This window comes from Gavia stellata, chromosome 8 (genome assembly GCF_030936135.1).
Source record: "Gavia stellata isolate bGavSte3 chromosome 8, bGavSte3.hap2, whole genome shotgun sequence".
In the NCBI taxonomy this organism is placed as follows: domain Eukaryota; kingdom Metazoa; phylum Chordata; class Aves; order Gaviiformes; family Gaviidae; genus Gavia; species Gavia stellata.
Window position 1 is genome coordinate 27470503 of NC_082601.1, and position 27745 is coordinate 27498247.

The following is a 27745-nucleotide window of genomic DNA, read 5'->3' on the forward strand; positions in this document are numbered from 1 at the left end:
AAACTTGCTGAGGGAGCACTCAATCCCCTCATCCAGATCCTCAATAAAGATATTTAACAAGACCAGTCCCAAAACTGAGCCCTGGGGGACTCCGCTTGTGACCGGCCACCAACTGGATTTCACTCCATTCACCACAACTCTCTGGGCTCAGCCGTCCAGCCAGTTTTTTACCCAGCGAAGAGTGCACCGGTCTAAGCCACGATTCGCCAGCTTCTCCAGGAGAATACTATGGGAGACAATGACAGCAACCTCCAAGCTTTACCGTGCAAGACATCCTCTACAATATCAAATTTAGATAAACTGAGCTAACACAAATGTAAAGCTGTGCTTAATTTTGCAATCCAAGGAAATTCACCATCACATCACAGTCATAGCTCTGCCAGAAACTCTGCTCGCCACGTTATGTAGGATGAGGACAATCTCTTAGCTCCAGAGGCCAAACATAAGAACCCTGCAGTTTTGCAACTGTATTTGTTGTGCAGTTAGTAGATTTTGCACTCACATTCTTCTCCCTTGTGGCATATGATTATTTAGGATCTTTAAAATTGCACAACAGGTTTCATTCACGATTATTACATTCTCTTTAGCTGGTTTTAAAACACTGACTTTTATTTATTAAAAAAAAGTTAGTGGCAACTGTTGAACTGATGAACTAAATTCAACTACCCTAGTCCAGCTAGATGTACTGGATGTTAATACACTGTCTTTCAAGCTTTTAGTTCACCTGTCATGGTCAAACACTGACCATGTTATGAGATCCAATGCTAGTCTGACTTCTCCGCATTTTTTTTTTTTTTATATTAAGCATAAAACCAGCATAATGGAGAAAAGATGGACCTCATTTTTCACTAGTATATTTGCTGGCTTAATCACTGAGATATCATTTTCACCTCAGAATTAAGAGTTGGAAGACATCCCCAGTGTGGAAAACAAGCAAAGAGGATCCTATAGCACAAGTAAATACAATTCTTCCACCCAAACTGAAGATCATAAATATTTTTCATTTGAGGATTTTTGTGGTTTTTTAAAAATGTTTGAAAAAGCTCTTTTAAGCAAGCTTTACCTTTGAGATCTGATCTAAAAATGCTTAATTTACTCTACCAAAGTCACGACATTTTTATTATAACATCTGCCATTGTTCCCCTCCATCCCCCAGAAAACTAATTTTAATAGTGCTTGGCACTTTGAGCCACACATTCATTTTTTGTCTGAAAGTGACCAAACACCAGAAGAAATTGAGAGAAGTACTCCAGCTGTTAAAAAATGCTTTCCATTCTTCAACATACCTTCAACAGGGCTCAGAAAAAAAAATATTTAACATTGCATTACATGCTGCAGGCAGCTGCTAATTTGCAGTAAGAACAAATTCCAGCACTAACTATGCAGTTATTGATATTCAGTCCATCAGAGAAACAAAAAGATTTCATGTAAGTGGTTAACTACCTGCCACAGCTCACACTGCAAACACAGAATACATGCAGGCAACTGCTGCTCATCCATCTGGCAGTAGAAATCAATGAGGAACCATAAAGATAAACTTAAAGGTATATATGTGGCCACATCAAGAAAGGAAACAGGAGCTCAAGTTCTGGACTGAGCATTTAGAGTAAGTTTTTGTTTTAGCTCTACAGGTGCTTATACAGCACCCTCAGATTTGCACGGCTGAGGGCTTCCTGTGCCCTGCTATGGCACCGCAGCCCACACTTCCACCTCTGCCAGCAAAAGGACAGCTGACACTGTCCAAGGTCTACATCTAATGCTGCAGCCAACCTCACAGTGTGCCTTCAAATCCCAAGGATCAGCAACTTCGTTGTGGAAAAGGCACTCAGAGAACACTATCTCAGTTGCAGGAAAGTGTGGAAAGGGAACTGCATGTGAAAGAGCACCTGAGTGATGGTAACAAGGAGATTTAGAGTGATTTTCCAGACCGTTTAAGTGCTAAGCCACACAAAGCCACTGCAAAGAAAAAGCAGCCCAAATGCTCCAATTTTAGTTTTCCTTATCAAAGTGTGCTCCTAGCACTACAGAGTCTTACTGGTATACACAGGGACAGTTTCATGGCTTGCTAGCCTGCATGTTACCAACATGCCACAAGCTCTCATTTCAGTGCAGTATTAATGCACCTGTGAGCATGAAGTATGGAAATCGTTATTTCATTACTTGAGTGCTGTTCACAACAGCATCTGGGAGTGCCTGAAAAACCTCAAAGGCTGTGAACCATAAGTAAGATGTACAAAAAAGTACGTTTTACAAGTAGGACAAAATGCTCTTGAAAAATACCAGCTTAGCAGCAACTAACATCTTAATACCGTGTAATAGCTTTTTGTAACTAGTAACTATATATTTTCAACCTAAGCAAGTTTGCTTTTAGGCAAGAGTGAAGCTATATAGCATGAATACAAAGAGTAGAGACTCACTGAGAGAGTATGGTTTGTTGCTTCTGCATGATGAGGACTGTTTTCTGCTTCACAAAGTGACAGTGCTTTGGGTACAACAAGCTACTGGAATTTAAAGCTATAAAATCACAGGAAAAAATTGGAACCACTTTGTGCCCAAAATAAATCTCTAACTTGTTGCATTAAGGACCAATCCAAACCAGCCAACATAATATTGAAATAATGCACTTGCTTAGGGCACATAAATGAGTGGAAAACAGATGCTGGAAGCATTTTTAAGCAGCAGGCTTGAACCTTATTTTTAAAAAGTATTGGATAAAAGTATGTATCTTTCTGCGATTTCAGTGATCAGGCATCTAACCTGGTTCAGGTATGGGGAGCAAAGCTCCTGCTGGGTGGCCTTGCAGCCTGCTCCCCAGCACAGGCTGCAAAAGCGGGGGGAAACTGAACTGAACATCTCCGTTTGACTGCTTCTGTTAGGCAGACTTCTGTCCCCTTCTGGCAAAAGATCAAACGGAGAAAGTCTCAAATCTCATTTACAATGGGAAACAACATGTTTATCACTTCTCCTCTGCTTAGCAATCACAAGTAGTGTTGCTTTATTATACTCTAAGGAAGCACCCGAGTCTTCATCTTCTGCGCTCCAGCTGCAAGGCAGGCAGAAAAACCATGTAACCCCAGTCAATCCCATCCAGCAGTGAAAGGTTTTTTCTAATACTTCAACACAGTACATAGTGCTCCAAGGCATTGCAGGAGTACTTCTGACCGTCGACATCTACTGAAAGGAAAGGAACAACTCAAAAGGAAGAGCTGGGGAAAACTGGAGGATGAAAGACACTCCTCCTTCAGCTAAGGGGCCAAAGTAAACGTAACAGGTAACTCCAGTAATGCTCCTCCACAGCCCTGCCGCTTGGGAGCTCAGTTCTCCCCCTTTTGCCCCAGGCAGCTGTCATCACAGTTCCTGGGACAGAAAGAGGCAGCACAGCAAGCATTTCTTCTCTGAGAAAAGCAGCTCCCACACCCATCTCAGCAAGCGGTACATACACAATTAAAATGAATATTTACAACTGACTTGCTGAATGTGTCCCACAAAACTTAGTGCTTGGCCAAACAAGGCTCTGGACCCTGCCACGAGCATTCCCATTTGGTTTGCCATGTGGCTGTGTGAAGGGATGCAGCTGCTTCTCAGAACTGACCCAACCAGATGATGCCAACTCCCAACCCACTGCTGATGCCTTTACTTCAAAGTTCTGCAGTGAAGGTTTGGAGTCTCTCGCTATCTCTCTCCCTCTACTTTCTGGGATTCTGAAGCCCCACAATTCCTCACTATGAAGATATCATTTATATGAAATCTCTTTAGTTCACCATCTATTTCATATTCTGTTTAGAGGGCAAGGTCCCTGGGAGTAGCAACTGTCTCTTACTCCACATCTCTGTATTGGCAGCACAGCAGGCCTCACACTGCTGGATCATGAGGCATTACTATTTTAACGTAGTAGTGAAACTAACATCAATAGGACTTTTGCCACAAACCTCGGTTAAAAAAAAGAATCAGGATTTTATTCCTACTGTTCAAAAAAATGGACAGACAACAGTTCCTGCTTTTCACACACAACTTCCAAACCCAGAGAGCAATTATTTCATTTATTACCCTTTGTCCTATCTAGGATAGAGGAGATGCTGCTATATTCCTTATCAGAATTAGTGCATGCTAATGAATTAAGACACAGTGAATGATGTAGCTGTGTTTGAGTAGCGTTTAATAGCTTTGGATGATACCATTTGGTATTAATTTCCTTCTCTTGTTGTTTTATGTATTTTGTGACAGCTGGCATTTACTTCCATGGTACTCAACTTCACAGTTCAATACAAATGAAAAAGTTACAGTGATGCTGAAAACATTGCTCTAATATTTTAATGGTTCAGGATATATTTGCACTTTTCTTCCATCTTTGCTTGCAGCACTGCACAATTATCTCTGCAGTAATTATTATTTCCAGTGACTCAAAGTGCTGGAATTACTAAACCTTGGTTCTAGCCTTCCGCTTTTGTACCTGGAGTACTTTCCTCCTTCCTGATGCAATCCGGAACTCAAAAGGTCAGCTACGCATATTATATTGCAAGGCTTCTGGTATTTCCTTCCTTTGAAGGTATAGGTTGAAAGAAAACAAAAACCTAAGCCACAATGATGGTTCAAATACAGAACTTTTCATTTACTTTCCCTTAGCTCACATGGCTTGCAAGACTGAAAGAAGCACAATCAACACCATTAAAATAAACAGTTCAAAATCTTCAAAAGCAAGAGATAGGTAGGCCAGTTTGCAGGTGCCACAAACAAACTAAAGCCTTCCATGGTATTTTGCTAACAACAATCTTCCTTTTCCACACAAAATCTTTAATCTTCACCTAACATCCAGCCACAGTGCAAGCAATAATAGAATTTCTTTGCTATTCGTATGGGTCTGAACAACATTATGTACTTGCATTACAATATAACAACATTAGTCCTTTGTATTTTAGTTATAAGAGGGCAACAAAGCAGTAGGGAAGTGAATCTTCAGAAGATTAGTGAGTGCCTACAAATGCTAAGACATGATGGTTTTTAAACAGTTGCCATCATCTTCCCCCCCAAATCAATAACTTGATTATGGAATAATCTCCAGTTTTTCAGGGCTCATGCTCCATCGTTAATTAGAGCACTAATAAAAGACTTGCTCTAGCTTTAGCCAAGCTTCCAGGGAAAACCAAAATTCCCGCATAAGTCATGTTCTGAGTTCAGTGACAGTTTACCAGAAACTGTCCTGTAAAAACACTATTTGTAAGTCAATCTGTCCCATTCTAAACTATTTTCTCTCCTTCTCAAGCCTAAGCAGCCCCCCATGGCCGGGTAGCTTTCTTCAGCACCACACACAACTACATACTCCTCTAAGCTGCCTTACACCCTTATGATGCTCCTGCACCTGGTGGGGCAACCATAGCTAAGTCAGTTAAGAGATGCACATTAAGAAGGAAGTTTAAGATTTACTCTTTGAATGAATGCTTTGCAGGTTCACCCAAGCCTTCTGCCTCCTGCTGTAAGACACAGGTGTGCCATCTGAAGCCAAGAGATCTAAGTCAAAGATACCCCAGAAGGGCACCATTGTTCCTGGATCATATGACCATCAGCAGGGTAGACTTCTAAGAAGGAAGGTCAGCCTCGCTTGCGGCTCAAGTGCATTTTAGTGAAGAATGCACTCGGGCCTAGCACCAACTGACAGAAAGGCAATCCTCTGAGTGCCAGTAGATTTATCCTATGGTTTTTAAAATCAAGTATATTGTCCAAACCCTTTGCTCATATCCGACCTGGTAAAACTGGGCTCATTTCAAAATTTTAGAGTACATCTTCCTAATTTTCAGTATGTCTTAAACACACACATTTATATCAAAGCTACATTACTGGGGTTCCACCGCAATTCAGTGTCAAAACTGATTAACATTCATTGCCACCTAATCTGTTACATTTGTTTTCAGATATTGCATACCTAAATCAACTGCTGTTGGCTTGTGTATCTCCCTTTTGCATTTTTCTATATTCCATCGCACCTGCCACTTCTGAAGAGTGATTACTTAATTGTGAAGTAAAAGATGATTATTTAATATTATAGCTAGGAGGAACAGAATTACTTCGTCACAGATTAATAAGTAACCTGACTTTTACAATTAGCAATTTGATTCACGTTAAACATGCTTTGTCATCTTCTGTAGTAAGGTCCTGAACCCTGGAAGGAAGATAGATTGCTCTGAGAATTTGTTAATGCCACTGGCATATTTTGATTCTCCCCTTGCCCCCATTCAGTGGCCTACTTAAGATTTTCATCTTCTGCAGAATAGCAGTTTGTTTTGAGTTTGTTGTTGTTTTTGTTTTGGGGTGTTTTTTCATTTTTTGTTTCAGGGTTTTTTTTCCTGAAATGCATTTCAGTGTCTTAGTGTTATAATCCTCATATTTAAAGGATGTAGACACAGATACTTAAGGAAATTGGAAACACCTCCAGCTCTTCCCTGTCATAATCAGTAATTTTCTGGTTTCTTCTGTATACTTTTGAATTATCAGAATGAGAACATTGGTTTTTGCTAAAGGATGAACTTTATTTAAAAGTTAAATAACTCTGTTTCCTTCAGAACAGAGTTGAAAGCAGGAGCATCTGACCATTTAAGGTAATAGTTTCAAAACTAATATAACCTCTAGAAGTACCTATTGCCATCCTACTTACAAATCCGTGCTTCCTAAATATTATTTGAAGCCCTTCATTGAGGATGGAAAGGTCTCTAAATACCTTACAATCAGCCACGTGATGCTAGTTGAAGGACTTCAGCCACATTCAATGGGTTTCACAGTTGAAGTCAAGGGCTTCAACTATACAACCCTCTTTCATCCTATTTGATTTCCAGAGACCTTTCATTGGCCACACAGCACCTGGTGCCATAGGCTAACCTAAGAGAATTATTGCTTTTTTTAAGCCTCCTTAAAACATGAAATTTGTCACTCGGCAAAGACACAGCTAGACACTAAGATGTATTGGGTTACTTCTAGAAGTAGCCACCTGTACAGAAACATGGCTACCAGCAGTTTTGCCACATATATTTTCTTCTTTTTCCTTGTTTAAATACAGTGATGCCCAAATAATCTTTGAATTCAATCATCCAGTGGTTAGCTTTTCATCATATGCATTTGGAAGTTTCTGCAGATTGTCAGTCCATACCTCTAACGTGTTTAGCTGTCCTGATGGCTTTGTGTGTGGTGAACTATTTCAATGCTGCTGTTATATATAATTTTCTTCAAAGTAAGCTAAAATTTAGGTGTGTAGGGTAAAGCCTTGGATGCAAGCACTTCAGGCTAAATAAATGAGCTCTAACCTTGGGGAAAACGAAACTACTAGACTGACCAGAAGTTAAATTTGTGTTTTGACTTACATGCAGTGCATTATCTTCTTTACCAGCTCCTGTAAATAGCTACCTGAGGAACTGGTAAACTGTAAAATAGCACCTCAGTTGACATTGTCAGTTTTCAGAAGTAGACTCCCAATTTGACTTTTTCTGAGCAAACAGGTAGTAGGCTGCTGATTTAAAGCCTCATTGTTAGGAGTTGAAGAGGAAATTTTTCTATGATAGAAAATTTTACACTCAAAACTTGTTTTGTTTTATCTCAAGTGCCTTTGCAAGCTAACCAGTTGTCTGGACTATTTCAGAGCATGTTGTTCTTTTTATTGCTAGATATTCAGTTACACCGACACAACCACTCAAGTACAGGCAAGTGAGGATACACAAGACATACTATCAGGTGGTCACAGGCACACACATCTGGTTCACCTAACCTGTAATTGGCAATGTATAGGAGATTCACATATTCAGTAAAAACACTGCAACTCTATGCTTTCCAATGCTTAGAAGACTTAATTACTCCTTAAAGACTTTATCACACATGCAACACCATAGTCTTTCACTCCTGTTGCTTTCCTGAACACACATCTTGCTATTCGCTATTGGCTTCCCGTCCTCCCCTCTTCCCTCACCAGGTTTTGAAATGAGAGTTGCGGCCCCTCGCACCTTTACTAGATGGCATTCCATACCCTGTTCTGAACAAAGCCTAGAGCTTGGCCATGCCCAAGAAATCCATGCTCAACCAACCATTTAGTTTTCTAAACAACAGGAACTGTCATGTGTGTCTTTTCCCCATGCCATCTTAGGTGTCAAATAGGGTAGATTCCAGTATTTAAAGTTTTACACCTGTAGAAGTACTACAAGGAAAGCAAAAAATTTCTTTAAAGTAGACTTCAAGCCCAGGAGTTTTCAGTCCAAAAGTCAGTTTTCAGAAGTGCTGAGAACAGCAGACTGGAAAGAAATCATCTGGTATAATGCTAAGTCAAACACCAGCTAACAACACAATAATTACTGTTTCTTGAGGAGAAAAATGTTATGTATGTTCGTATTTTGTCCATCCAGATGACAGGTCCTGTTTAGCTTTCAAGGTTCCGTACAATGAAGCTATTTTTAAATTACAAGCCACTGATCATTACTTGATTACCCATTACCATGTAAGTGAATTAGGAAAACAACACTAAGCATTTAATAAAACATAAAATAGATTAGCAATTAAATGCACAATTGTTCTATTGACTAGTTTTCAGCAAGCTTTCTCAAGAGTTTAAGATAACTGTATAACACTGCTGTTTACAATATTCATTTTGCTTTTTAATAACAGGATAATGTTTCATTGTTTAATTATATAGAAGGAACATGAAATTTATCATTAACACTATAAAAAATATAACAGTTAAATGGATTAAATGCACAACTTTGTGTTTTTATTTGAATACTCAAAACCCGGAAAAGTACTGCTCATTACATTTACCAGTAACTATAATATGTAGTTATGAGAGGAGCGAGTACTATCGGTCCTCACAAGGATTGCACAAGTAGACTAAATCTGTAAAACATGCGATTCTTGTGCAATGCATTTCTTTAACTTCCATTAAAAAGTAAATGTAGCATATGAAGTGATTCTGTAACATAATTCTCATCTCTTATTATTAAAAACATTAAACCATTTAGGAAGTTCAAGACTTATATTTTTACTGTGCAGAGTGAATGAGCCTACACATGCCTCTGGTATCCCATAAATTCACTATATAAAACCTTTAAAGGTCAAAACCAGGTGTTCAAATCTGAAACAATTATATGCAGCAATATCAGTTAGATATATTCACTCTCATACAAAAAGTGGCTTAAAAATTATATTTTATAATCCCTGCGTTACACTAGTAGATATTTTCCACACTTGTCTGTGTGTTCAGTGCTTGTAACTGCCATGTAACCGTTTTTTACTTAAAAAGGAGGGGGGAATCCTTGTTTTATTAGCTGTTATATTCTACCTATTGGTTCATTATTTGCATAATTCTGTTTGTAAAACTATGGTTTGAACCTAAGGGTACAAACTCACCAAAAAAGCATGCACTGAATAAATCCCACTGTCACCGCTTAATTAGTTGATCAAACTTGATACATTATTTGAGGGCAGATAGAAGCCTGAACTCCCTCATGCACTTTTCCTCTGTCAAATTTTTCTTATGCCATTGTCATGGGCTGTAGTAGCAAACCACGGATAACATCTCTAAATGTGCCAGCTCTTACAGGGACCTTCCTACTTTTATGTTTTCGGCTGCCTTTACCCATTTATTACTGTTATGCAGGGAGGGAAAATATGGGTGTCTATCTTAACAACCATGCTAAATAAAATACACAGGGGCAGTGAAAAAAAATCTTGGCTTAAACCTTAGTCGCACTGGAAGCGGGAGTAAGACTTCCACTTACTGCAAGGTCAGGTTCTTACCCCATTATCTTTGTTCCCACTATACAAGATGTCAATCTCAGGTTTGGATGGTTCACAGGACAAGCCACAGCAGGGACATGAGCAGAATGACAGTGAATGTCTGCCTCAAATACAAACAAGGGAAAGGCAAAACATCTGGGGAAGAAGCATTTGTTCCACATGACCAGCAGAAGGTCTCTGCAAGGGAAGGAAAGAGGCAGTATGTGGTTTATCAGGTGGAGGAGGAGAAATTGCGAAGTACAGAGCTAGCTTACCATACTTACACTGCTTACCATACTATCTGCCTACCAAACCATAGGAAGTGCTGAATTGGAGCAGTTAATTAGCCATCCATCAGACAAAGCTCCCTGTTTCTCCTGTGCAGTCATAGGCAGTAGCTAGCACACACACATTTAGCAGACCAGCCTCCCTGAGGAGCTGCCATGACCTGGGAGCAGATGCTGAGTGCAGCTCCTCACTACCCACTCCTGCTGGGCAGTGGATAGAAAAATAAGGGCTGGTCCTCTTTTTCTAGAGGTTAGTCAGCCTTGTACACATACAGCCAAGCAAAGCTCCTCCTTCAGGTTTCAGTCTCAGCTATCTGGGTGGAAGTGACTTAGCAGAGGGCATATTACACCATATTTAGCTGCTCTTGGCTCAGTTTAGCTGTTGATGTAAAGAACAAATGGAACACCAGCTCATATATCAGTCATTAACATATGACTAGACCTCTCCTAACCTGCTAACACAAACTGCCTTTAGTATATTCATCTCTATGGTTAAAGTGCAAGGAAGTTTTTTCCAGATTTTCGTTGTTTGCTACTTAAGTAACAGACACATACAGTGTTTCTTTGCCAAGTTGCACACTACTGTATTTGAGCAAGAGTGCTATTACTCATGTTTGTGTCACCAAGGTCTGAGACGACCCTTTTATTTCCACAAAAACATTTACATCTGTCATGGGAAAGTACCACATGACACTAAAATCACCTCGACCACTTCTGGCTTTCACTTTAGCATAGTAAGAAACATGAAGTGAACGCTGAATCTTTGACACTTGTGACCAAGCTAAATTCAACCACGTACTCTCACTCCCTTTTTCTCTAGCAACCACATCTGCAATTTTACATCTCAGAACCTTCCTCAGGGTGTTACAGCCACATGAAGTCCCTCCCAGCTTCCAGGTGATGCTGGGCAAACATGAGTGACTTCTCCAGGTTCTCCAATATGGTGGGATCCTGCTTCCCACCGCAACAGCGACACTCAGTTAAACGCATTTGCGGGACATGGGGAAACTATGTTACAGGGCAGTGTGAAGTATTTCTCTATGGTCATGTAATTTCATTTCAGCCTACATTTAGCATACAAGTGCAGCTCAATATCACAGAAGAGCAAATAACAGAGAATATATTGTCCCTAGGCGGAGGACCTTCATAACCATCTTTTAGTAAAGCACCTTTTACTGGAATAAAACAGACAGTTGAGCAATTCCCACTTGCAAAGAGTGAGACAAAAAAGCATGATGAAAACCAAAGTAAACAACTAGTCTAGGCATTATAGTTCATTGAAGCAATTAGACAACATCCACATGCTTGGAAATGTATAGATAATTTAGGAAGAAGTAAAACATAAAAAGAAAAGGTTAATAAATAAAATACAAACTAAAAACCAAAGTTCGCCTGAGGATTACAACTCCTATTTAACCTATTAGAAAAATATGAAAATAAGTCTCAAAGAAAATTAATTTGAAAAATATCAAAGAACAAATACGTTTAAGAGGGGAGGAATATCTAAACAGGGGTCCACACTATTATATATTACCATTGGACCACAGCTTAAAACTAATTTAGAGCCCTCCCTTCCTATAGGGCTCCTAGCCTTCCTAATTTGTTTTTCTACTAATGCTATCTCATTTACAAGTCCATGGAATAAGATGTCCATAATACCCAACTGTTCCAATATGTTTAAACTAATGGGATTACTTATTTATCATTGATTTTGAGTGATTAGTGAACAAGCAGGTTTAAAAAGTAAGCCGTGCTGGACAAACCCAAATGCCATTTCAGTAAACTTTTAATGTGTCTCATGCCTAACAGAAAAATTAATTTCCTTTTAATATGAAATCATCACGTTATATCTTATAAACACTGAAAAGAGACAAAGATTATTTTACTACTGTTGATTGAATCCTTTCCTCTCTTCTACTTTTTCCTTTTCTCCCATGGTAGATGACAGAATAAATACCTTTTAGAGAGTAGGTGTTTAAGACTGATCTTAACTTTTCCTTCCAGTCACAGCACATGAGGATACATTGCCTTTTTCTTTTAGGTGCAAAGGATTTCTTGCTACAAGGACATGGTCACTACTGTTCATAAGAGAAAATGTTAAAAAAGGAGTAACACGTAATGATTATAAAGTGTGAACATGCAGGCTGGGGTTATCAACATTTGTCCTTGCTCTTAAACTTGTCTTTGTTAATAATAAAATCAATTCTCTAAATTGATTCATAAAGACAATCTTCCTCAAAGGATAAGAATCAAGATGGTTGGTTTTCTTCCCTTTATTCTGTTAGCACAAAAGAAACCCTCTTTTTCCACTGGGCTATTTACTAATTATGAGCAATTAATCATTAGTCTGAGAGTTTATACTATGGGATTTTGAAATATTATAATTAGGAAAAACCAAGCGTAACATCTAATTGTTTGGATATATTTTTCTATACTTGCCAATATCCTCTGTAGTTGCTTGGTTTTGAATTGGATGCAATTCAAAGAGATGGGAGCACCAGCAACTAATGCCAGGCTCAGGTCAGGTCCAATTTCTTTTTAAAGATGTTGGATAATCATGTTTTATTCCTAACCAAAAATATGTTTAAGCTGGAACAGAACCAGAATGACAGTCTGGGGGAGCTATTTCACAGTTTAAGAACTCTATTCATCAATAACTGAAGAAGAAACACTTAAAAAGGGGATTTTTGGCACCACATGAAGTGATTAGAACAGGGTGCAATGAACATTCATTGAATAAGTTTACATTATGATGACATTAATCAGCATGCGGTATTTAGCATGCCCTTAGAAATACGGGACTCAAGCGAAACAAGCACAGATTTGTGAGGTGAATCTCAGAAGGTTTGGAGGTTCAGGTTAGATAAGCATCCTGAGACTGACTACTTAAGAGTAATTAGTAAGACCCAAAAAACCTGCATGAGTCAAACCTGTTACAAGTCTTTCAGCAATAGGGTATTTTTAGAATGAAATTGGAGCTGCAATTTTTTCTTCCAGTGGCTCAGCAGCACGAAATGGGCTGAACAGGGCACCAAAAGCCTACCTACAAGGACATTCCTGTTGCCCTTGTATTGCACCCACCTAAGATCAGGAAACAAAGCAAGATAAGTGTGCAGCATTTCAGAAATTACACCACAACCCTATTTTAGGAGGTTCAGCTCCCTGCTCAAAACATGGCACCTTGTCACACTAGCACATTAAATTATATAAAAGAACGTACAAATAAGCTGTAACATGATTTCAGTTCGCCAGATGGTGGTATTAAGGTACTGCAAAAAGCACTAAAACAGTGTTTGAGCAATGTTTATTGTTTGCTGCAATATGTTTCTTTAAAAGCACTGAATGTATCAGGAATACCACGTGCTCAATCTCTGGCTCCCTTACTGAAAATCATTTCCCAAAATCTGCTGCATATAGCAGGAATCACCATTTTAAGGCAGCATGCCATATGGCATTCCTAAATTAGAGGTTAACTAGAGCAAAATCCCATGGAGCCTAGGGGATACTCTCTCTCAGGGAAAGAAGATGCTTCTAGTTGTGTTTTAGGGGCATTTGTCTCTGACCAGATACTGTGGCTCCAACTGTAACTCCTGTGCAGGCCTTTCCGTGCTCCACTCAGTCTCCTCATAACCCACCCTCGGGACACGTGCTGGTCTGCACAACACCCCACAGACAAACACTCTTACACGTTAACTGCGTATCTTGTCTTTGTTATTGTTCTACCCAATGTACACATATATTCATATTTTACATTTTATGGTGTACACTAACTAGGTATGAACTGAAGGGTCTATTTAAAAGTTATACGACAGAAGAAGCTTCTTTGCTACTCTGTAACAGTGTTTTACTCCCATATAGGTTTGTAATGAGTTACGCAAGAGAGAATCAGACTCCATTCTGTGCAAGATGCTCCCGAGATTGAAGAGCAACAAAAAAGATATTTGAGAAGATACTGACTGAGACCTTGGAAGTAGTTGAGGCTTCACAACTTTCTATAAAAATAGGATTAATCTCTCTCTGTGCCTACCCATAATGCAAGAACAACCCCCTCCCTCCAAAAAAACCCAACAAAAAACCCACACGCACAACAATCAATGACTGCATCAGTCACTGAGCGAGGAGAGCCACCTAAATACCAAATGCAGTGATGAAGACTTCTTTCAAAAACAGTGGAAGTTTCAATTACCGTAAGCACAGCACAAATACGAGCGTGCATTTCATGGCACAAGTCTTGACGACATCTGAATCCAACACACTGCTAACTGGTAGTCACTGAATCCCAGGGGAGAGTACTTAATCTTTCAAGTCTAGGTTTTAATTGCTAAACCTTGTGGGGCAGCAAACTCAGCAGCATCAGCACAATGTATTGTACCAATAAAAGACAAGTAAGAGGAGACTCATTTTATATGTGAGCCAGAAAAAAAAAAAACCACCCCCCACCAAAACCCAGAAACTGATCACTGGGGAGGGCAGTCAGACAGAAGAAGAGAGAAAATATTGTGGTATCACTTCTATTTCATATCACATAAACATGTAACTGTTCAGCAATTACTCAGCAATTGCCAGACAAAGGCAGGCTTTATGTTTTCTTGAAGAAAACACAGGGTAATTATGCCAAGTTGCCTGAGATACTACTGTAGCTTGTAACGATTAGGCTTTATAATAATGAATCATCACAGAGGATAGCACTAATCAGCCATAATAGCAAAAGTAAAAGCTATTATTCATGCAGTCCTTACTTACTACTGTGTCAATAGATTGCCTACGTAGTTTCCGTACTATCATTTAAAAACTGTGTGTGTATATACATATTTATGCACTCAGCCCACCAGGTCTTCTGACTGGATCTGGTTCACAATTAACTCTTTTTTTAAAAAACTTACCAGATCTTAAACAAGAAAGAATACAGCCAAAGACTATTAAAAATGTAGGTCTTTAAAAATACAGGTCTTTATGCTTTGAAAGCCCAAGATCTGAAAGAGGCAGGCAGACACGAAGGCGTTTTTCAAAGAGCTGGATTGGGCTCTAGTTTAGAAAGTACAAAGACTGCATATATTATGTAAGATTGCTCTCATTACAGAAGGCACCATAAATCTTGAAGAAGTACAGATAAGTACAGGGAATCAAAGGACTGAAGAGGAGGAATTCCTGCTAATGTACTTGCACTCTGAAGAGTGACTTTGTTTAAAGGGCAAAGCCACATTCCATCATCTCCGAATCTCAACAGCACAGTCAAAATTGCTCCCGGAGCAGGAAAGCAGTTCTATTTACTGCACTTTCAAACTCCCCCAGTAACTTGAAATTCAAGCTGGTTAGTTCTGACTTGCAAAAATCTCCGTAAGTGTGGATAAGAAGCTCATGAAGTCATACCACATTTATGCACCTTTTAACCCTGTGGTCTTGGTAACCACACAGAGCATGGAACAGGCAAGGATTTGAAGAGGATACTGAGCAGCTGGCCTTTGTTCAGACCCAATCACCACTTTCACTATTGACACCTGGGCCACAAGACCCAGTATATACTTTTTCATACCTGGGTCAGATTCACAGGAATGACAGGTGTATATAACACTTCACTGTTTAAAATTATGTAAGAGACTGCAAGCCTGCGAACATCCAGTGATCAGGAACACTGAGTAACATGATGCTGCTTCTGGGTAGTCACTTTAAAATATAAACCCCACAGTTTAAGGGTTCCTTTATTCTTTCTTCATCTGAGCTCAACGAATTTTGGCATGGCTGGCTGTAAACACTCACTAATGTTTCCACATAATGGAAAGATAGTAGGTAAGACGAGGCATAAAGTGTTAGTATTTGCAGTTTCACGTTAACCTCTTGAATGGCACTTTCTTAAACTGGGCATGTTGTATAATCCTCTACCTTTGATCTAGACTTAACAATCCATTTAAAAGAAAGGATTCTGTTTTATGTTTTACGATGTGCAAGGCTGGTTATAGTAGGCTATGAATTGTTAGGTGTCTGTTCTTAAATTATATGCTCAAATGTTTAAACATTGAGACAGATTTTTGAACTCTTCCATAAGTAGTTCATGTTAATAAATCCAGATGAAAGCCCCAGCTTTCTCTATCACATAGGATGATTACACAGTGTCTGAGTTTGTATGAACTAGTAAGACATACATTTCTGAAGTACTAACCATTATTTCATCATGTTCTGGGATTTTAAGAGTATTTCAGTCTCCCTGTTCAATTGCGTGAGGGCTGATAAATTCCTCCTTTGCATGCATTTTATCTACTCACATGCCTTGCACTAACTGCAAAAGGAAACCTTCAGTTTCCGAGAAAGACTGCACAGATCTTTTTACACCATCCAGCTCTAGCTCATTGTCAGGGCTAAAACAGCCTGTCACAACTTGGACGAGCTGTGTGCTTGCTCACAGTCTGAGCCAGCACTGCCTGCAGATGACAGCAGGGCCCAGCAAGTTACGGCACAGTGTCCTGTGGGATCCTGTCACCTACAGCAAATCACAAGAGGGACACCTGGAGATGTTTGCTTCAGAGAGCTATATGCTTCTTTCCTACAGGGAATTAAAGCTGCCCAGAACAGCTGAAAAGTTTTTCTCCTGATCTACTGTTTCAGCAGCACTACAGTGCTTCATATAACATTACCTTTACATGTTTTAATCTAAACCATCATTCTGAACTATTAGCGTTTATAGGAGTGACATACTTTGGGACAGGCATCTTCTTAATTCATATGCACGTACTCCCATAGCACAGCAACACTCCTGCACAGAATCATGTTATTTTAGGTCCATGAAGATTAATTAGTTACTGTTCTTACACCGTTTTGCATGCCCAATTTAACTCTGGTTTTTTGGCTTCATGTGACGTATAATCTACATCGTTCTGTTTCTAGGACTCCTATTATTTAGTTAATGCTCTACTGCTGATAATTTTTTTTTTTAATTTTAGGTTTTTTTGAATATTTTGTTGTAAGCAGTGTGACAGCGCTAAACCTATGCAATAACAAAATTCAGAGATGGGTGGTGGCTTAATGTTCTGTTGTCTGAGTCAGACTCTTTGATAGGCTTACTTTTTAAAAAAAGTAAGAAGTAGTTTGGATTCAGTCCAAGGTGAGAAAAGCTCCAGTTTAGGAAATGAACAAATATTAGCTGTCTGAAAACAGAAGCAAAAATAAGAACAACGCACAATACTTCAGGTATCTCTTGGGTCTCCTCCACTCCAAACTCCTGGCAAAGGAACAAAGTAGTCTGAAAATTTGAGTCAATGACTTATGCACTAAAAAGCCTTTTCTCTCAAATTCTGTTTACCCAGATATCCCTAGCTGATGATTTTTACTATTGAGCACATGCTATCAAACTTATATTTTGAGAAACAAAGCAAATGAAATACCATATCAAATATTATAAGGTAACAAGTGTGGGACAGAAAGCAATTTTTGCTCCAGGAAGCATAGCTAAGGACATATGAGGGAACAGGCTAATCAAAAATAATTGTACAACTTTTTTTAAAGAGACAACCAGACAGCTCAAAGAGAGTGCAGGAATAGGGGAATCTACTATTTACACTTTTTATGACTGAATGTTTACAATAACTTTCTCCAAGAGGGCAATAAAGGTTACTCACCCATTTTAAGTATCTTTTGCACAGCATCTGTATCTATTAGAAACACTGTGGAAGACTGATGTTTTTTGTTATTTATAGTGCACATGTATTTATTGGCAAATGTGTTAATGGACAGTAATGGAAAATTTCTTGCAGTCAGGCCGAGTTCTTTTGCTCATATTCTTTCAGCAGGATTCTTGTCCCTTTCACTCCCTTTTGGGAAAGCTTTCCAAAGGCACAGGTTGCTGAGATTGCTATGGATGCATTATATCGGCAATACTATACCTTATTCTTGTAGCCCGTCAGCAGCTGCTATGCGTATCTGCCAGATAGACTCTGCATCTTACCTTCTTTGCAGCATTCCAGCTTAGGCTAATTTCTCTAGCATATAGAGCCAAACTAGAAACTTTTTAAATCTCTTGCAGGTGAGGAATAACTCCCTCAGTAATCCCATTGAGCAAGACTCTCTTGTAAGTCTCATTCATGAAATCTTCCTCCCTGATGGCTTGAAAGTGTTGTTTTTGTCTGCCACCCCATCCAATTAAGCTAAGGCGGCAATGGGTTAGGAATGATTTGCCAAACTATATAAAACTGCTCTGTACTACTTAGTCAAGTTTTCTTGCTGCTGAATGTTGTTGCTTCAAAGAGAGAGAAAAGCAACCACCGTTAGGAAACAGTACTTTCTGCCTTGCAGAAGAGACACGCGGAGGAACTCGGACTGAAAATGTGAAGACACAGGGCCAAGATACACACAGCAGCCCAGTGCAGCCCTCTCACAGCAAACCCTGAAGCTAGTAATAGCCAAAGGCAATTATCTGCAAACAGACAGGTCAGCTGCATTCATTGGGAGGGACATAGGTGTAGGGCAGCAGGGAGATTACATAAAGAAGCTTCACTGTACTGTGAAGAAACATCAGAGGAACGGTGATCTCATGGGGTGGAGATGGGGAAGGAGACACCCTCTATGTGCGATTAAAAGCAAAAATTTTTAAAAGTATTTTCAGAGAAACAGAAACAGCTTATTTCAGTACTGTGTTACATAGACTACATCTGTCACAACTGAGGAAGGTTTTTGTCAGAGGGACTGTCAGCAGTCAGGTGGCAGATGGATATAATGTCTAGGATTAATGACAGGGAGCAAAGCATCACATTTTGTGGCAGGGGACATGAAAGGGATGAGATGCAAAGGACAATAAGGATTGCAGAATTAAGTGGACGTGGTGTTCCTTTTTCTGATGGGATAAAAAGCTTGATGAGAGAGAAGATAAGTTCTGTGCAGTAGAGTTAAAGAATCAAGTGAGAAATCCACATATTGCAGGTGTACTGGGGCAGTGCCAGGACCCAGCGTTAAGACTATGTGGGCATGTACTTTAACTTGCTTGTTCCTCCTTTTCTTATCTATGCACCTGCAATTTGATCATACATGTCTTATCAATAAGCAGGAAAGCCAGACTTACAAATCTCTCAATTTTGACCTCTTAACTATTTGACCAAATAGAGATGGAGAGAGCTTAGGGACCTTAATAACATACAAAGGAAGAGCTGCTGTTTGCAGAATGCACTGGGTAGCAGATGAGAAAAATAGTCTCTACTATCACTGACAGGGTTTCAGCAATTATTTGTATTTATCACTTGGCAATATATTCAAAATGCACCAGGTAGTATGAGTTAGGGGAAGGAGGTTTTCTCCATTTGGTGGTTTCATGCAAGGTCTCACAAATAACATTATTATTGAAATGAGAAAAGCTTTTTGTTTCTGTCCACATCTCTGAAACCAGCCAGCAGAAGAGCAGCCACCATTTTTGGAAAGAAAAGAGGCTCCAAGTACACTATGTAAGATAAAAAAATTCCTAGTACACGAGTAATACTAATGTGTGCAGATGAGATGCAGAGAAGACACATGTGGTGCCTCCTCATAGTGAAGTGGTGCGTCTGACTTGCTGGAAGCAAAGGCACATGGAAGCACCGGCGCAAGGCCCTTCAGCATAGAATAGCTTCAGTAAATAGTAATTGTGGTAAGACAACCAAAGGCTGAGGGAGAAGTTTTCAAATTCAGATTGTGATATCAGTGATAAGTTAATCCCAACAGAAAATTATTAATTGTTCATATGTGCAGATACAAACATCATTGTTTTTCTTCTGCAAACAAAAGAGTGATCAAATGGAAGTAAGCTGTCAAAACTACACCTACAGAGACAATTTCAAGGACAAGCTGCATCTAGAATACTTATGCACTTGCAGCAAGGGGCGGGGTGGGGGGAAAATCACACTTTAGACTACCTTTTTTATTTTTATATATACACACACATATATATATGCACATACACACTAATTACAGCTGAACATAGGCTCAATAGGGGGAATTCAGCTGAGGTCCCTCTCCCCCACAGGCAATTCACCAGCCCTTAACTAATGAGCCCCTACCCAGTATAGGCCAGATCAAGCTCTGAAATAAGGTGTGGTGCAGCATTTTTGCAATGCCAGGGTAAGGGATGGGTTCCAGAGAGGAGCACAGAAAGCTAGAAAGGGGCTTCTCTTTCTTGGGAAAAAGGAGCTAGGAGTTAAGTAAAAACAGAAGGGGACAAGGAACTTGCCAGAAAGAGAAACCTGCCAAGCAAATCCCCAGGCATTACTGAAAGCCAGTGACATTCACCTGGTTCATCTTTTCTCTGCCTACATCTCCAGCAATGGAGGTCTGAAACGATGAGCTCACAGCAGCCCTGGTATTTAAAGTGTATAATTTTTCATTCAGCATAACTTACATGTTTTCAGACTGGAAAAATCTGCCAGTACTTCCTTGGGACAGAGGCAAGAATATCCTAATACAAATTCTATTCCCTTATACAAAGTTATTTCAGTAAGAATTATGCTGAAAGGATGAGAAACAAAAATAAGCAGTTTTAGTGAGAAATAGTCAAACCTTTTTCTTTTTTTTTTTTTTTTTAATACCAACATTTGCATGGCCCAGCGCAACACAAAGAGCTAAAGATTGTCACGTGCATGGTACACACGCTCTTCTTTTGTGGGCTTGCCATCAACTCCTGTATTATTTCTCACCTCAGTCCCAGCTCAGAGAGCATAGGCACTATAGCAAGAACCACCCCACCATGCTGGTGGGTAGCCAGGACGTGCCTGGGGCTAGGGGGTGCTGGGGCACGCTCAGGAGCAGGGGGCCCTGCCTCAGGGACCCCTCCCTACCTCTTATTATTTTATCAGGTCTTGCCCATCTGCAAGTGCTGGGCTTCCCCTGCTGAGACGCACACGGACACTTGTGAATTAACTTCAAAAACAAACAGAATGCAACATTGCTTGCAGTAAGCACTATAAGAGCAGCAGGAGGGCTCTATTAAACATACCAGCTCCAGAGCAAAAAGCAGCAGCAAACAATGTATGCTGCTCACCAAAACAGCACTACTTTGAGCTAGGTTTTGTTCCACAAGAGATTTGTTCTGCATGTCAGAAAAATCAAAAGGCCTTTTCTCATTGCATTGCTTCCTTGAATACAGGATGTATATTAAGTTAGAAGACCTATATTTGTTAGTGATACAGAAATTGCCTCACGGACCACAGACTGTCTCACATGCAGCTTTCAAGTACCACTTATTTAAATAACATTACTGCCTAGAAAGAAAAACAGTGATCAAGGAGCGTAATATATAATTTCTGACCCAGGGAATAGGCAACATTATTTACTGTACATTAAAATTAGCAAAAGTGTTTACCAGACCTTTATAGCCTGTACATAAAAGTGCAAAATGGATTTCTGCTTAGAAAAGCAGCCCCAGAGAAATGTTCTATCATTGTGTTCAGCCTTTATAATGTCTCCATCTTTCTTTTTCTCAATTTAGAAAAAAAATCATGGAACAAGTGATTGAGGTGTAGTTTTTCCAGCCTCCAGACCTGTAAAATTACAACAGGATCTTCCCTTCCCACCCTTACAATATGATCAATACAAAGGGCAGTGTGCTAACACAGGTTTTTAAAAATGAAAAAATTGTCCTTAAGCTCTACATACAGTGCCATGAATGAAATCAGCAACAAATTCTTTTTGAAAGAGGAGGGTTTTGCTATCATACTTCTGCTATGAGAAATCCTATTAGTACTTCATAAAGGCATAATCCACACAACTGGATTTGAAGCTTCTCCTATTTGCTAGCCTATCTCCAAGACAGATGGAAGGGCTACAGAATAGGAGGAGCTCAGGACAATGACACTGGTGCTCACCAGCTCTCATGCATCTCATGAGCCTCTTTCTAGGGAACAGGCACAACAGAGCAAAACAAGAAAACACACAGCATATATTAGGGAGGTCATTTAGGACTTGCACAAGCCAGGAGTAACACAGTAAGTATCATCTTGTAGCCACTAAGCTACCAGTGCAGCCTGGGGATTGTAGGCACCATTGTGCTTCCTCAGAAGGTGTTCAAGTAAACTGCTATTTTCTGTGCTAGCTCCAGTCTGAGCACAATTCAAGTATACTAGAATACAGAACACTCTACAGTAGTCCACCCCTCAGATTGAAAAAAAGTATTTAAATGTCAAGGACCAAATCTGTGAATAGAGTGCTTTTTTTTTTTTTTTAAGATGGGACTTGGGCTCTTCATCAGTAGAAGAGTTTTGGAGCTCCCAAGTCTGAAATAGCCACCAAGCACCAAGGAATTCCGGAAACCCCTAGAGGGAAGAGACGAGAGCACCCCTGGATCTTCTCCAGCCTTCACCAGAACCAAGCTTTTGCTTCTATAAAGTATGGCAACAGTTTTCGCTTACCAGCAAATTCTTATTGAATAATCTCATAATTTGCCTGTCCAGCTATATTTGTGTAAAACAGTATTATAATTGTTCTAGCCAACTGACAAAAAAAATACTTCTTCTATGCAAGGCTGTAAACCAGGGATCGAGGAGCAAGTGTGTAGACCAGGTAGAACATCAGCAACAAAAGACCTCCGAAACATTTCTTTACAGCATGAGAATCACCTTAGTCTTTCTTCACCCAGCATTAGCTAGCTTTTTTCCACATATTATTTCACCTGATCCTTTCTAAAAATATGCTCAGAAAAATGCAAAGAGAGCTAACCATCTTCTGCAAATTATGACCCAAGCTGAAAGCACCTCATCCCTGCAAGGTGTTGAAAGAATCATTAGGGCATGTCTCCAGGAAGAAATGTCAAGCTCTTCCTACTGAAGAGGGCTGCTCACAACAAAGTCTGTCTTCCACTTACAACAGCACAAGATCATCCACTTTCACATCCCAAATCAACATATTACAAATAAGTCCGAGTACACTTAACTTCACTGTCTGGAGAAAGTGAGATGGTCACTATGTCTCAGGTTGACACCTGAGAAAAATCCACCAGTCCACAGGATTTAACTACATTAACTGGGTTGCAAAAGTGTCAGACAAAGCTGGTGTTTTCTGTCACATTCTTAACAAGAATTAGCTTGGTGTCTTCCCTTTCTTTTTAAGCCCAAATGAAGTTTAGGAAGTTTTGCTACTGAAGTCAGTAGACTAAGTAAAAGTGAGTTGGTATACCAGAGACAAATCAGAACAGCTGTAACTTTGACCTTCATCTTATCTTATATCCAACATTGATCAGGTAATATTGTTCAATCCACTTACTGAAATGTCATCTGAATTAACTTGAAGCAGTAATGCACATTGAATGTACTCGTAATGAGAAAACACTGGATGAGACTAGGCTGATTGCAAAGGTTTCAGCAGGTCAGCTCTAATGAAGTAGTTCACCCATCGTACTCCCTATTTTTGACCTATACTCCCAGTATATTTTAAAGCATATTAAATTCTGGTGAGGCATCTTAATTGAGAAAATTAATCTGTTCTTATAGCATTAGAAAGGTTGAATGCTTCACAACAGTTCGCCCTGCGATAATATTCTAATCAATTTTTTCTTATCTCAGCTCTGCATAAGGTTTGTACCCCTAATAGTATTCAGTTTACTAACATGTCAATTGTACTTTCTTCCCCTTTCCCCACCAGCCACGGAAATATCTTAATTTCTAAGATGATGACCTTTTTTCCCCCATTGTTATATATATGTTTTCCCTTTGATTCACTCTCCAAATACACCTCATTTGCACGTGTAAATATTTGAAGGACCTAATATTTCATCTGGCAGATCCAAGATGTTGATGTTCCTGTTTAAACTTTTTTTCTAAAAAACTAAATTTTTTATTATCAATGCATTAAGACCTCTGCAGTAGGCTTCTTTAAGACCTAAAAATATTGAGGGTTAGTGCCTCTGCAAGTGTAGATCAACATATTTCCTCTGATAAAACTGCGTTAACAACAGCCAGCATCCAGTCCCAACTGGATAGTCTCTAAAGCAGATAAAAGTAGTGCTGAACTCTGAGGTGTGAGCCAGTACCAAAGAGATTTCAAAGACTGCTTATGTTTCCCCAAAGTTAAATTCAGATTGAAGCCGCCCACTATGCTTTAAAGAGCTTTCTTTTTTCAAGCATAGTAAGCAACTAACTTGCTTGAAAAAAATTGCACATGGAATAGTCCAATGGATACAGCTCTGTTTTACAAAGGCATCAAGGATCTGTAATTATATGCTCTTATTCTGAAGCATACAGGATACTTGATGCAAAAGTGAACACAGCTCTAAGCAGTCATTTTATTTAAGAAAAAAAAAAATAACCTGTCAAGCCAAACATCATAATCCTGTGACATATGTTCATAAAGTGAAATGCTCCTGAAAACTGACTGAAGCTTTTGTTATACTACAAGATAACATCTCAGCAGATAAAGCTGCTGCAAATATTCAAGGTGATCTTACGCATGTGCTGGATCACATAACAGGTTAAGGCACTTCCTTCCATTAATGAGTTGGTGCCTCTTTCTGTAACTAACACACTTGATTTTTATTTTAGGCTGTGTAGGAAACAGTCTTTTGCATTGCAGAGTCCTTCAATAGCATCCTTTACCAGAGGTTAGGATAATGTTTAGTTACTTGCTTGGTAAATAATGACTGAGAACATGCATTTTCCTTGCTGGTGGGAAAAGGCACAATATTACTAGGTATTTTCTCTGCTAGCTGTGTTCCAGCCACCTCATAACTTAACAAGAAACAGAACAAATTAAGAGACCTGTCCTACTCATAAAAAACCTGTTGCATGCAGCCTGTGCACACAGTCCTGTGTGTGAACTGACAGCGTGAGCTAAGCTCCCAGCCAACTCTGATTCTAGACAGAGGCCAGGCATAGCACTGTGCCCAGGCAGCACCTCTGCTGCTGCTCCCATCGTGATCATAACTGTAGCTTCAACAAAAACACAAATTGCTTTTGGCTCAGATGTAACAACACCTGACCTTATCTTTGCAAGGCATTGTATACAAAAGTGCAATACAAGACTACAGGAAAGTAATTTTTATTTTTTGTAGGCAACTGAAATGGGATTCAAGACAATGAAAGATACAGTCTTTCATCTTTTCACTGTCTTCAGCTTTGTGAGCAACGGTCTAGCTCAATTATTTGCAGATGATGTAAAGGCTGGTGCTGAAGGACTATGCATCAATTATCAAAGGCATCACCTGAATATATACAATGCCTGTTAGGTTTGCTACAAGGCTAATTCTTAGTATCCTTTGTTTGCCAGGGGAAATATTTAATATAATTATACATTTACAGAAAGCTGCATGGAAGAGTTCAGTATGGATTATTTCACTTAAATTCACACTCTTCATTGCCTTCTAGAGTCTCTTAGATTGCCCAGAACAATTATATAGGCTCAGAAGACAAGCAAACCAACCTTTTATTAAACTTTAATAGAAAGTAACAAATTCCATAGATGCAACATGATATTAGCCAGAATCCATACAATCCTGATGACAATTTAGGGAATTCTCCTATTTTAATTTTTGCCTTTTATTTCCTTCATAGTTTCATGCCTTCACAGATTTTGGTTTTTTCCTTGAGGAGGTGCTGAAGAATACTGAGCTATTAACGTAATTTTGGCCATTGACTTAAATGACAATAAGGCTAGAACAAATAATGCATGTTATCATAAAAGCAGCTCACAAACTCTAACTAGCTAATTCTTACCACACTGCTGTGAAGGTGCGATTAGTGATGCTATTATCCTCACTTCACACTGCAGAAAGAACTGTAACACAGAGGCTGAGTGACTGCCGAGGGCCTCAGAGGGAAGCAATGTTTGTACAGGAAAATAAACTAAGAAAGAAGCTCTTGGCTCAAAGGGCAAAAAGTGCTTTTCATTACTCTTAAAGGAAGATAAAAGGAAGCTTTAGCTAACACCAGCCTTGTCAGATGTTTAGGTGGAAAATTAAGATAGGACAAAGAAGCAATAATAAAGTAATCTCTTTAATCATCTTAGATGTATCTAACTTTTAACATATCAAAAAGCATCTGTGCTTATGGGGCTAAAAATGATAATGTAGTGAGAACAACAATATACACTTCCTCTATACACATTCACATTTCATCTGCTGAGAACATGAAGGAGATAGATCAACACACAAATTTTAGGCGTTTTAAACATTTCGGAAACTTAAGTACCTGTACATGAATTCTGTTGCCCATTCATATTTAGATACATTCTTGGCTATGAATCCCCATAGAAAAGATATACATAGCAATAAGTATCAGTACCACACAAATCTTGGTAAGAGATAAATTTGTATTGTGTTAGCATCTATTCTCATTTGATTATGTTGTTGAAAAGTTTTATTGCTTTAGCTAGGCTAGTGTTTCTCTCCTCTGCTGTCTGTAAGTATCTGAGCAAAACTTTCCTCCCATGTGCATTCAGAGTTAAACATGAGATTAGTTGTGTTTAATCAAGGATGCATGACTATTCACCACCTGAAAAGACAGGTTACAGCAGCAGGGAGAGTTTATCCCAGAAATTTTGCTCCAGTAAATCAGTCCCAGAGCAGAAAGCCATAGAAATTAACACAAAAAGACTCCTTTCATAGGTCTGATACCAAGGCAAGTAAAAATCAGAGGTTGGAAATTCCCTGTACATGCCTCAGTGTGTAAAACCTGAGGAAAAAACTAGTTTGTCTGAATATAAGAAAATTGGGTTTCAGCGAGCTGCTAAGTCTTATGATCATTTCCAGGAATGATACCATAGGTAAAGTCCAAAGGGTTCTGAAATGAAATTAAGAAAACCACTGAAAATTAGCATTTCTCTTCATTGTCCACTTCTCTGTAAACAGGTTTCTTTTGCCCACTGACAAGTTGAATCATGTAACATCCTCTTCCAAAGTATGGCTTTTGCATGGCTAATGGGAGCTGCCCCACTAGCTTAAGTGGAAGCAGAGAGGTGGGTGTTGATCTCTTCTCCCAAGTGACAAGTGGTAAGATGAGGGGAAATGGCCTCAAGTTGCAGCAGGGGAGGTTTAGGCTGGATATTAGGAAAAATTTCTTTACTGAGAGAGTGGTGAAACACTGGAATAAGCTGCCCAGGGAGGTGGTGGAGTCACCATCGCTGGAGGTGTTGAAGGAACATGCGGACGAGGCATTGTGGGACATGGTTTAGTGGGCATAGTAGTGTTAGTTGATGGTTGGACTTGATGATCTTACAGGTCTTTTCCCACCTTAGTGATTCTGTGAAATATATTCTTGGCATTGCGCACCACATGGCCCTTCTCTTTCTCAGAAGGAAAAAAAAAGCCTTACCTTGGCCTGCGAGTGAACTCAGTAGAAACAGGGGAAAAAAAAAAATCAGTATCAATTTCAATGGCACATCAATTAATAGGTAGCAAAGACAAGGGTGAAGGGATGTGCAAAAGAGCCAGGAGAAGTATGAAATGCCTGAAATTTTAGAAGTGTTTCCAGAACAGAGTAAGCATACCTTGTTCCTTTGACCAAGCTATAAGTAAGGTCATGTTAGTGGCATCACTCTCCAATTGCAAAGCTTAAAGAGAGCTCAAGATAGAAAGCACTGTCAGGCAAGTAGATTTTTGCATGATGTAGACCTCTTGCTTATACTACCAAGCAAGCTGAAACACCTGACCTAAAACAGGGAGCAAGAGGCAAAGACAGGGCTCTAACTATTAAGTGTTCAAATCAAGGGCAATACTACTGGAAATTATTCTTGCTTCTAGAAATATAAACCAAAATTAGCAAAAAAATTTATGTTAAGGCTGA